Here is an 11,406-nt window from a genome sequence, read left to right as displayed (position 1 = left end):
GGAATTGAATCCCTCACAGAGCCTAGGGTGTTGATGGAGGAAGCAAGGCAGCTTTGATTCTAGAGCAGTCAAGCATGGGGAATGAAAGAGGCTTCTCTCCATGGTGGCTTTAAATGTATTGCTTCTTGAAATTTTTTTCTTTCTTTCTTTCTTTTTTTTTTTTTTTAGGCAAGACAGCCCTTGGTTGACCTCACAAATTGCAAGGACCTTGTCAGCTTATAATCCCTTATTTATTTTATTTTATTTTACTTATTTTTTTCACCTACTGCCTCTGGTCTTCCTAGGTGATCTCCCATCCAAGTACTAACCAGGCCTGACCCTGCTTAGCTTCCGAGATCAAACGGGATCAGGCTTGTTCAGGGTGGCATGGCTGTAGACTTGCTTCTTGAATTTGATTATAGATCTTGGACAAAATTTACTAATTTTTTTCGTTCAATAACTATGTATTGAGTAGCTACTCTGTGCCAAAACCATTAAGTTGGTAGAAAGAGGGCAATGAACACAATTAGCAAGATTTCAGTTATTATGAAACTTCATAGTTTACATCCTGGTGCAGAGGACAATAGAAGAGTAAACTGGTGGTTTGTACGATTGTGATAACGGCTGCAGAGGTAAGGAACATAGTGAGAGTACAGAGGAAGGAGGGAAAATGACGTATAATGGAGAGTGGTTAAGGCCTTACTGACAAGACGACTTTTAAACAGAAGCCAGAAGGAAGGGAGGGAGCAAGTAAGCATGTATTTGAGAGAAAGAGCCGTGCAAGCAGAGGAAATGGCAAGTGTGAGAGCTGTGAGGTCCTTGTGCTTGGCGTGTGAGAGGAATAGATAGCAGACCAGTGTGTCTAGAGTAGTTTGAGCTAGAAGCAGAGTGGTAAATAGGAAATGAGAGATCTCACAGAGACTTTAGTTTTTACTCTGAGATGTGAAACCACAGGAGGTGTATAGGCAGAGGAATAAAGGAACGATTTCTTTCTGCTTTATGTTTTAAAAAGATTATTCTGCCTGCTGGGTGAAACATCAATTATAGGGAAGCAAGAGTGGACTAGGGAGGGAAATCAGGTAACTATTGCAATAATTCCGTAAGGTAAGAGATGATGGTGGTAGTATTGGAGGTGATGAAAAGTGGTTAGACTGTATTTTGAAGGGAGAGCTGACCAAATTTGGAATTTGTCATTCCGTAGGTGATAGGTGATATATGCCATAAAACTGACTGATATCACCTAGGTAGTGAGTCTTGGTAGAGAGAAAAAGCGTTCAAGGATGGTGACCCGGGCAACTCTGATATTTATAGTTTGAGGTGACAGAAGAAAAACCAGGGGAGAGTATATGCCCTGGAAGTCAAGTGAAGAATGCGCTCCAAGGAGGAGGGTGACCAGCCGTGCTGCATGATGCTAATAGTCAATGAAAACTGAGAACTGACCAGTGGATTCTGCAGCATGGAGGTCACTGGTGACCTTGACAAAACCTGCTTTGATATAGGGGAGAGAGCGAAGCCTGATTGAGTGGGTTTAAGAGAAAATTGAGTTACTCTTGGATATGCTTTCATATGAGGCTGTCATCTGACGGTGAATGGAATCTGCTTTCACACTCCTCAGAGGCCTGAGTCTTCTCCTTAGAGAACCAAAGCTCAAAGGCTCAGGGTTTTAGAAGCAGCAAATAAGAAAGTAAAACCTTTGAACTTGGGAATAGTATTAAAGTGGTCCCCTAGGCTTGAAAGGTTGAAGCCACAGCTCTTGCTCCAGGAAATAAAATGGACCACTTTTGGGGTTTATTCTGGTCCTCTGCCTAAGACTATACTAAAAAATCTCCTTTATATATTTACCCAGGGAACATATCCCCACATCCTCCCTTGACAACACAATGTAGTGTCCTTAAAAGTCTGGATTTGGGGGAAAATAAAAAGATTCTGTCTTTGTCTTTAATGAAAATTTCTTCTTCATGGTTCATTTATTGGTGTAGCATCCTCTATATTCCTGATGTGGTTGGTGTGAACATTGGGCTAGGATGTTAGAGAGCTGGATTCTAATTTCTGCTCTGTTACTAACTCATTGTGCAAAAATAATTATATCATTACACCCCTGTGACCTCAGTATTTCCATCTAGTTTGGCAGGATAAATTACAAATTCCCTTTTAAATCATATATTCTCTCACCCATTTTAAAATTCACTTATGTTTTCCGGGTTTCTAATTTTTCTCTTCTTTATACTAATCACACTTCCCCCTTGCAAGAGGAATAAGGAACATTTTCCAACTATTCGATCATCTTTATGAATCTTTTATGAGTCTGAGTACCTATAAATTGTGGAGAACAGCATTTAAACCTGATGTCTCAAAAATTCCAGACTGGGCAACAGAACAGCAACAGAGAGACCTGGAGGCCTGGCCTCTCTGACACTGAAACTGGTTACTGCCCAGTGCTCTGGGACTGGTTGCTTCCTTTGAGCTCTTAGTACTAGGATCAGAGAGGTCCCAGGTATCCTCAGCTGGCTTTATGTCCTTGGTCAAGGTAATTAACCTTTCTGTACCTTGGCTTCTCAGTTGAAAGGGGACTATCACTGTCACATGTGTTGAAAGAACATATATGATATTCCTTGGAACTTACCTGAGAATAGCTCCAATTACTTACCTATCTACTTACATGATTGATAACTGCTAATTGTAGTTAGCTGGCAATATCCATTCAATTAAGATTTTCCTATGCAAACTAGCCAGAGAGGTTCTCTTAACTTGGGAATTTATGGAAACGACAAAGATGTTAAATGAAAAGCAAACACACTATCAAGAATGGAAGCCTTCCCTAAAATCGCATATGACTCTGCATACTGTACAGTATTCAAATTCAGAAATCAACTCCTGGTTTCCCTTCATTTGGATATTGTAATCAGGAGAACGATTTCTGTTTCGGTGTGGCCTGCATCTCTGCTCCAGATTCTGCTGGTTGCCTCCCTCTGTCTCTCTCGCGCTGTTCCTTTTCAGTGCATGCTCTGTCTTGGGTTGCTTCCTTTGGGCTGTTGTTAGAACTAGAGGCAATAAAGTCCCAGCCTTTGCATAGGCGAAGTTTTTTAAAGGTGCTTTAAAGTTTGAGTCTAACCAATGCATGGCTAAGAAGCTTGACTCCTTACAATAAGGTCTGCAAACTTCCTGGCTGCATTCTAAGTGCCCTCTTTCTATACCCTGCATTCTACATTCTCTGTCACATACACCTAAAAGAATGAGGGATTTCAAATTTGGGGCGGAAGGAGAATTCAATCAATCAATCCCACTTTGGGGTGCCCCACTGAACAGAAATATGGATTAGGTAATATAGCCTGTGTAGCATCATGCATCCTTCCCTTTGCTCATTTGGTAACAGGGAAGAGAAAAGTAGAGTGGGTGGTGGTGCCCACTTTGACCATTTCAACTGTCTCTTTCACTACAATGAGAGCCCCTTAAGGGGAGGGATGGTGTATTTCACTTGTGCATGTCTGATGCCTACTTCACAGCCCGGCCCACACACGGGGCACAACCAACAGCTCTTGGAGTGAATTGCTGCATTGAATCCACCATCCTTGCCTTGGGGTATAGTACCCAGTTTCACAGAATGGTGAGATCAGAGATAAAGGACTTCTTTTAGGGTGGTCTAGGGACAGAGATGGGGAGTCATGGACTCAGGGCTGGGAAATCCCAGAGAAGGTCATAGTTTCCCAAAGATTTGCAGGCTGGGCAGGAATTTCCCACTCTGAGAAAAGCCGTTCTCAAATCCTTGTCCACAGATTGGTGCTGGTCACTAGTGAAATGAAAGTGGACAATGTAGTGATTTTCTTTTTAATAAAGCTAAATTTATGTTTTTAATCTGAGTTTGTGGCCTTCTTGAATTTTTTTCATGTCCTGCCACACTGAAATAATTTTTTTGAAATTATGGTGATGGCAAATGGCAAATATTTCTCTTAATGTTACTATTAGGGAAAACATTGTTACCTGACATTGTTTAGTTTGGTTTGGTTTTGACGTTTTTCTGCCCCATGCAGTCTCTCTAAGGAGCACTGTTAGAACTGTGACTTCTAGTGAGACATGGATGATTTTGAGAATATGAACTGAAATCTTAAACTCTTTCTCCTAGGAAACCCAATTATGTAAAAACACACAAACTTTTTCAGGTAATTTTGGAAGGTCCACAGGCCTCTTCAAGACCAGCCATGGGCTTTTAAAGGGTCACCAAAATCCAGGTTAGGAATTCAAGATCATAAGGTGGGACAGTCTACTATTGTGGAAAAAAAAAGAAAAAACTTTTCTCATTTATTTGCTTTTTAATGAAATATTCAATGCCAATAAAAAGTTTTACATCACTATCTTTTAGCACCGTTAAAAGTCCAGAGAACCAAGATAATGATCAGGGATTTAACAGAAATTTTGCAAAAGCAAAGGACACTCTGTGTAAGGCAGCTGATACCCAGCATTTGAACCAGCATTCTGTGGACTCGGCGGGTGCAGAAACCACTCTTCCTTTTGGCATTTTTTGCTGAGCATATGTTAGAACCCATCACCACCGACAAGGCTCTTTGCATCTCCCAGGCTGTCTGGGGGAGTCTTTTTGAAGGCATTTCAGCCATCTGTTAGGGTTTCCTGCTCTCTAGAGTGCTTTGATGCCATGAGGAGATATGACATTGACATTTGGAATCTGGGCCCATGTGTCACAATGCCAAGGGCAGGGACAGCCCGAGGGTGCCTGTAGTGTAGGGATGAGCATGTCAATCAAATACATCTGGCCGGATAGTCATACTGGCAGCTGCGTTCCTCAAATTTAGAGCGGAGAGGGGAACGAAAGGTCTTAGAAACCTTCAGAAGAAAAGAACAATCCTCTTGCTGCTTATCTTCCTCTGGGAAAGCCTTGGGGTAGAAATAATGACCACAGCTGGAGCAATAAAGTTGGCAGCGATCACAGGATCTCAGAACCATAAAGATGATCATATCTAGAATTTCCCAAACTTCTATTATATAGCCCCATAGCCATGGTATTTTGCAATCTTCATGTCACCAGTAATTGACTTTATATTTTCTTAAAATAGGCTTACATTTTTATTTAAATAGATATGGTTTTATGTATAATAAATAAATTCTAGCATCACTTGCTATAAATACAATATAGTCAATATAAATAAAAAGAAAACAAAGCAATCTTTTAAAATTATAGCTGACGTTGTGGCCTACCTGCTCATTGTTAAAAAGGGAAATCAGCAAGGGTTTGGGCTGGCTAAAAGCATTAACTCAGACTTTTTCCTTCATGTGTCTGGCAGTACTGAGAGCAAATTCAAAAGTGAATCATTATCACTCTTTGCCCTTGATATTTAGTACTATATCTAAGAATGCACTAAATTTCACGTGCCACCTAAAATCATCTTTGTGCTATTGGAGGCCTGGGTTTCCTTCTGTGGGACATATGGATGTGGTCCAAGCTTTTAAATATGTGAGGACACCTGGAGAACGGAAGAGACTTGTCCAAGGTAACCATGGTCCTCTATTTGTCCTTATACCTTTACCAATTGCCTATTAATTTTGCAACTTCTCCTGCTGGAGGCAGATTGTATGTGCCTGAACCTTGGCTATGGGCTTTGCCTTGTGACTTGCTTTGTTTGGCCAATGGGATGTAAGTGGATGTGGGCAGGCAGAGGTTTCAAGTTGGATTGTAGAGCTGGGCTTGCTTTCTTTCACATTGCCATCCATCACCATGAGGAAGACGTGCCATTGTTAGCCTGTCGGTCTAAGGCGGATGATAGACATGGTAAGCAGACCTAGATTCTATCTTCAGAAGGGTTCAGTATTGGACTCCTGTCTGCTGAATCCCCTTTATGGTGCAGTATGGGGAGCATGTGGGTGCGCGCGTGCATGTGTGTGTGCGCGCACATGCTTATGTATGTGTATATGTATGCATGTTTGTGCATTTGCTTATATGTGTATGAGAGACAGACAGGCAGACAGAGAGAAATACAAGCAGACAGAAGTTGAGACAGGAACAAGTGGGAGAGGAAGAAAAGAGAACAGAGGAGGGAATGAAAAGGTGGGTAGGGGAAGATCCATGTCCTTAGGGCATGGGCCGTATCTCATTCATCTTCTATATTCCCAAAGCCTAGCACAGGCTCTCCAGAAATGTTGGTGATGAATACATGCTTTATCTTTTATTCAACTGTTTAAATTCAAGTGTTTACCAAGAACTCTGTTATGTGCATGGGACTGGGCTAAATATACCCAGGGATACACAAAAAGTCATTTTTGTGCTATAAGTCCCACAGTGTAGGACATTACCATGTATTTTAGTGACAAGGCCAGATCTGCATAATATGACTAAGCACCATTCGAAGTTAGTGTTCCCGTGCATAAGTGACAAATACAGTGTCCCTCAAATATGATAGTACGTCAGTCTATATTACAAGTCTTCAACACCCATGGAGAGTTTAGGTTCTCCACAAATCTGAGTTATTAGTCTTCCTTCCTTTCCTCTTAGACGTTTCTATTTATCTCCTTTTTTGTTCTTTCTGCTTTTTCCTGTAGTTTGTACAGATACATGCATACATTTCATACATTTGATCTGAAACCCAGGAATCGTCCTTCCCATTCCCCATTCTATAACTGAGTCCTGTGATGCCACCTGCAGTTTACATTTTGAGCTCATTTTACTCCACCTCCATTGACCAGGGTAGGGGAAGTCGATGCCACTGTCATGTCTTACCTACTTGGTTTCTTAGCATCACCTTGCCCCGTCTATTCCCCAAAGAATAGTTGTAGTAACCTTGTAAAATCCTAATCTGATCATTTAACTCCCCTACAAGAAAAGAGCCCATTAAAATTAGAAAAAAATATACTCTCATTACTCTGCCTTATAATAATCTACATGATATGGACATTATATAGGTCCATTTTGGAGATTAAAGACAAGCATCTTCCATTGTAAGTGGTAGCATCTTCTGACTTCAAGGCTATCATTCATCATGCCAAATAATCACAACTACAATCATAATTATTTATTGAGTGCATACTACAATAGGCACATCACTGATCTCTTTATACATATTAACTTCTTTAACCCTCACAATAATTCCGTGAACTAGGTACTATTATTATCCCAGTTTTACTGATGAGGAATCTGAGACACGGAATATTTAAGAAATTTCCCCAAGGCCACATAGCTTGAAAATGACAGAACCAGTATCAGAACCCAATCGATGTAGCCCCCTTATGACTCCTGGGCCATGCAGTGACCATAGAAATGACAAAAAGGAAGGAATAGGATCAAACTGCTACCTGCTTCTCCATCACTATCATTTTTCTGATTTGATATCATCTATCCATATTGTTCCATAGCTTAGTTTTGCATTGTTTCTTCTCTCTCAAGAGTAGCTGAATATAACAGTAACATCAACAAAAATTAGGAATCAACTGTTTAAAATTGATAATGTCCCCGAAAGGGCTGAGATGTTCTTTTTTCAAAGAGGTAATTACAGGAACCCAGTAAGGTTGGAAGTCATTTTGCAGAAAATAGAGTATGAGCAATCCTAAAGGAAATGTCAAAAGGATAATGTATTTTGCAAATGTTTATTGCAAACAGACAAAACTAGGTTCAATTACTCATTACAGCATACATATTTTTCTCTTTGTTGGGTGGAAAACACTCAGGTATTTTGTTTTTCAAAAAAAATAATAAAATTATTTTTCAAGGTGGCATGGAGGCATTTTTAGCTTTGAAATTTTGATTGTGAATTGCTATGGCCTATTAAAAAATGCCACGGCAGCCTTGAAACAGAAAAGAGTTGACACAACCTGGTGAACATGATGAATCCACTGGACTTCATGTATCATCTGTCCTTTGCCCCCTCCCTCCTTCAATCTCGGAGCTTTCCGAATACCTCATCTGTGATTCTGGGCACTTTGAAGCCAGAATCTGTATTCAGCACGTGTTCCTACATGATTAAATAAAAATAATCATCATCTTTCTCTGCTATTGTCTCTGCAGGGAAGAGTTTTTACTCCACCTCACCTGCCAGTGCCCCAAGTCCAGTCCCTTGGAGGGAGAATAAATGGCATGGGCTTTGGAGAATAGTGGATTTTAAACCTTAATAATAGTGTGACTTTGTGCAAGTTTCTTATTCTCAATGAGTCTCTATCTCTTCTGATATCCAGTGGGAACGATGATGCCTGAATCACAGGGTAGGCAGTTGTGATGGTTAAGTGAGATGTATTTTAAGTGCCTAGCGCTTAGTAATCCTTAATATAACACTTTGAACCCTTATTGTGTGCTGGCACTTTACCTTTATTATTTCATTTAATTTAACTCTGCAAAGTATGAATCATTATGCTCATATACAAATAAAGAAACCAAGGCTCAGAGAGGCAAGATAACTTGACTGTTATGGGTTGAATTGTGTCCCCCGCAAAAGTTATGTTAAAGTCCTAACCCCAGTACTTCAGAATGTGGCCTTACTCGGAAAGAGGCAATCAAATTCATACGGTCTTTAGGGTGAGCCCTAATCCAATGTGACTTGTGTCCCTATAAAAAAAAAGGTGGAAATTTAGATGCAGAGACAGATATTTATAGAAGACTGTGAAAACACTGAGGGAGAAGAGAGCCAAGGGATTGGAGTCATGCACCTACAAGTCAAGGAACACCAAAGATTGTCAGCAAAGACCAGAAGCTAGAAGAGGCAAGGAAGTATTCTCCCCTCAAGCCATCAGTGAGAGCATGGCCATGCTGATGCCTTGATTGAAAATGTCTGACCTCCAGATCTGTGAGACAATAGCTTTCTGTTGTTTTAATCTACCCAGTCTGTGGTATTTTGTTATAACAGTCCTAAGACACTCATGCGTTCATTAAGGTCACACTGTTAATGAGTTCCAACACCAGAGTTCAGTTCCTGGTCTGACTTAAACACTGGGCTGTTAAGCACTCCTCTGTCATTGCTACTCAAAGTATGGGCCCTGGACCAGTAGCACTGTCTTCACCTGGAGCTTGTTAGAAATGCAGAATCTCAGGCCTCACCTCAAACGACTGAATCACAATCTGCATTTTAACAGGATCTCAAGGGAGTTCTTATGCACTTGAAAGTTTGAGAACCACTGCTTCAGACTATCTTATGTAGTTACCAGCAAATATTAACTCACTTCTCTTCCTTGCCCTAGCTCCTTTCCCTAGCTCCTCTTTCATGTGCTACTGGAAGTGAGTCTTTCTGTTTTGAGTATGTTCTCCTTCCAGTCCATTTTCCAATCTACTCAGCATCCTTCCTTAATCCTTCAAAATTAACTTTGTACTTTATATATTAGGTAGGGAAACTGGGTACAGTACAAAGATGGCAGGCTTCGGTCTCTATTGAACTTGTTGCAAAATCCTGCTTTACCATTTTAGGTATATGAGAGAACAAGTCACTTGTCCTTTTTGAGCTTCAAGTTTTTCATCTATTCCTAGTGCCATTACCCCAGTAGGAGCCGTTACTGTCATCTTTGGCCTGGACTGCTGAAGTGGCCTCATAAGTGGACTTCCCACATCCCCATACCCATCTCCTCATTGTAACCTTAATGATCTCTCCAAAATAGCAAATCTCATCATGTCACTTCCCTGATTAAAAAACCCCCATGACTTCCCTGCCCTTCGGATAAAGATTGACCTCCTGATCAAGGCTTACTGCTCCTTGCATGGTCTGCCCATGTCTATTTCTTTCAACTTGTATGCCTTGCTACTCACCACTCTCACTTTCTTAATTATTCTCTAGGCATAGTAACTTTCCTTTACTTTCTTATGGTAGTAATCACCTTTTCCAGGTTCCTTCCCTGTACCACACCTTCCTCCCCTTAACTTTTTTATCTTGTGTACCTTCTCTATGCTTTTCTTTATTGTAAAATCAGCCAAGCTTTTTATTAATTGCATGTTGGTTTGTCTATATTCCTCACTAGACTACATGAGCTTGTGGGCAAACACTATGACTATGTTTGTGATGTCTGTGCCTCAACACCTACCCCAGCGTTGGTATATAGTCTGCCCTCAATGCATATTTGCTGAGTAGATAAAAGGAACTGAGAGATGACCCAGTTTTCAGGCAAGTATTGTGCATTCTCCTTAAGAAATATTTATTTCTGAAACCCCACTGCTGTTTTACAGATTAGGTGCCAGTCGAAGAGTAAGTACAGGAACAACCAGCATATTCTTTCTGAAGTGTCTTTGTTCTTTCCCACATGATGAAGCCTCCTAGATCCCACCTTGTTGAACAAAGCTAAAGCATTTAATACTAATTGCTTTAAGTAAGGCCTGTGTGATCTAATCACTAATCAGATGCTTGCATTTAAGAAAGAAACATGACTAATTAACAGAATCTAGGACCGCCAATATTCAGGATCAGAGCTCTATATGTGGCAGCGTGGTGATAGAAGACACACAATGAGGCTTCGCGAGTTCTTGGGGCTTGAATGGTTTTTCCAGTCCCAGAGAAGGTGAAACGACACACCGAAAGTATCAGGGAGGACGCATGCTGACAGAGGTTGGATCCATGAATCCTGGAAACCTATCTCTCCTGTACATTGTCAGTAGCAAGAAATGATGAAAGTTTAAAGTTAAAATGTTAGAAATACGAAATGAAGACTTATAAGCCACGTAAGGAATTGGTATCAGAATAACAAAGGGGGTCAATGTTTGGAAAAATAGAAAATTTTATTCACGTAGGATGGGCCAATATGGGCCTTGCATGTACTACATACTCAATAAATTTTTGTTGAATGAATTTCTTGTGAGACATTTACAGAAGAAGAAATATGTGAAAATTTATTGAAAAGCATAAAAGAAAGTCCAGATAAATGGAGGATATAATACCCTATCCATAAGTAAGAAACCTCAGTGCCATAACGATGCAAGTTAATCTATAGATTCAAAGGCTATTTCAATCCAAACCTCGCCAGGGTTTTTCATGGAAACTGTCAAGCCCAACCTAAAATTCATGTGGAAGAGTAAAGGTCCAAGAATAACCAAGTGCTTTTGAAATATGAGGAGATGGGAAAGAATGAGAACTGACTTCTCCACTAGATATCAAGATTTACTCTAAAGCTCTATGTAATTTTGAAAAATGATTTTGTCATGGCGTGTGTTTGCTTGTTTGGAAAGCTGGTCATTCGGGGGACTGATTTTTGGCCAACTTTCCAGAGTCCGTCTACACTGAGAGATTTAAATGAAAAGTGGAGTCATGCAGTGTGAATTTGCTGCCTTGGAGCTTGGCTGTGACTGCTGGGAGCTACAGCTCAGGTCGGGAGCAAGAGCACAGGCTAGAGCACCAGGCTGAACCCCTGCTCTGCCCCCATGAGCTGTGAGACCTCGGGTTCCTTGCTGAACTTCTCTGAGTCTCAGTATCTTCATCTGTAAAATTCAATGGATGAAAATCTAACTAGAATATATATATA

General features: G+C 40.6%; 1 pseudogene; it reads right to left on the bottom strand.

The window, feature by feature from the left end:
- Positions 1–259: 259 nt before the first annotated feature.
- On the bottom strand, positions 260–378 carry LOC112485946 (annotated as a pseudogene).
- Between the last annotated feature and the right edge of the window lie 11,028 nt (positions 379–11,406).

The sequence above is a fragment of the Pteropus alecto genome, unplaced genomic scaffold (assembly GCF_000325575.1).
Source record: "Pteropus alecto unplaced genomic scaffold, ASM32557v1 scaffold25, whole genome shotgun sequence".
NCBI classification, from domain to species: domain Eukaryota; kingdom Metazoa; phylum Chordata; class Mammalia; order Chiroptera; family Pteropodidae; genus Pteropus; species Pteropus alecto.
The sequence above is the reverse complement of the archived record's forward strand: the minus strand, read 5'-3'. Positions and strand labels throughout refer to the sequence as shown.